The sequence below is a fragment of the Schistocerca nitens genome, chromosome 2, assembly GCF_023898315.1.
Source record: "Schistocerca nitens isolate TAMUIC-IGC-003100 chromosome 2, iqSchNite1.1, whole genome shotgun sequence".
NCBI classification, from domain to species: domain Eukaryota; kingdom Metazoa; phylum Arthropoda; class Insecta; order Orthoptera; family Acrididae; genus Schistocerca; species Schistocerca nitens.
The window spans coordinates 128317247-128318632 of NC_064615.1; the positions used below are offsets into that span (position 1 = coordinate 128317247).

The window sequence follows — 1386 nt, forward strand, 5'->3', positions numbered from 1 at the left end:
CGGCGCTTCGAAAGGCAGATTGTAGACCTTCAAGTGCCTCACACCGTAGCCAGCGTACGAGATCTTTACGTCACTCACGGCACCGTCCCTGTGCGTGAATTTCCGTATACCACCGTGGGTGGTCACCAAGGTTTCACATCGTACGAGCGTTTTTAATTTAATGAAAAGACTGTATACTGTGAAGTCCAGCATCAGTCCCTCAAGTTCATCCTCCTCTATCCTCAGTTCACTAAACATCCAAGCCTCAATTTCAAAGGACGTTGGCCTAACGAATTCCCGGTCAAATTGCAACTGCAGCGTCGTATTAGATCGGTTGTAAGTAGTCATTTTGACTCACCAAATCGTTGAAGCTCACGTTAAGGCGACGAAACAGCTACGGCTGGCGCGGCGCGGGGGCCGGCAGGCGGCGGGCGCGGCGCGGTAGAATGTCGGGCGGCGACGGCTCGGCGGCCGGTAATCCTCGGCTACCTGGGACGCTCAATAGCGAGCGGTACACGTGTTGCCAGGCGGGCAGCCAGCCAAGCACCCGGTGTTCCCAGGCGGTCACCCATCCAAGTACTAACCGGGCCCGATGTTGCTTAACTTCGGTGATCGGACGAGAACCGGTGTATTCAACATGGTATGGCCGTTGGCGAGCAACTGCCATTTCTTGTCTTACTTTTCTAGGAGTGAGAGCTTGGGGTGAGTTCTCAACAGTATTTTCTCAACAACTCTAAACTTCTGAATTTTTCCTGATTTTTTAAATCATATTTGGACTTCCTAACACGTGTAGAGGCTGTCAAGGAAATGAGGGCATGGTTTAATTTTCCTTCTCTCGAAATGCCACACCCTGGCATGTGTGGGAAATGTTTTACCCATTCATTCTTCTCTGTACCTTCTAACTTGACTTCAGCCGGTGTGTGGAATGTGGATGCAAGGGCAAGTTATTCACTATTTGCCCAAAAGGGGTTACGGACTCGACCCATCTGGTCTGTTGGTGGGGAATGTGTGTCCTAATGAATCGGCTGACCTCCTGAAAAACTCTTTAGTGGAACTGGATTCAGAAGAAAGTTTCGAAATTAAAATTTGCCTAATCTGTTGCTCTTGAAGAAAGCATTTCCATTGCCAGACCGCAGGATGTAGTCTTGCCTCCTCTTTTCACAATTGGGGCTGCAGTAGTAGTTTTGTGACATAGAGTCTAAGGTATTTAGAAACCAAATCATATATGGCTACAAGGTATTTCGCATACCCACAAGCCAGAGGTAATGGTCCAGTGATGTCAAGGGACACAATTTCCCCAGGTTTAGAAGTCAAAATAGGATGCAATGGTATCTTACTGGATGTGTTCATGGCTTTTTCTTCTGACAGACACCTCAAGTGCATAAGAGCAGGTGTACCCGATGATGC

At 48.5% G+C, this 1386-nt stretch overlaps 1 non-coding gene across 1 annotated transcript; it reads right to left on the reverse strand.

Annotated features, from left to right (window-relative positions):
• Positions 1 to 516: 516 nt before the first annotated feature.
• Positions 517 to 633, reverse strand: LOC126238295 (5S ribosomal RNA). Its single transcript, XR_007545312.1, has one exon. It is a non-coding gene; the product is annotated as a 5S ribosomal RNA (ribosomal RNA).
• Between the last annotated feature and the right edge of the window lie 753 nt (positions 634 to 1386).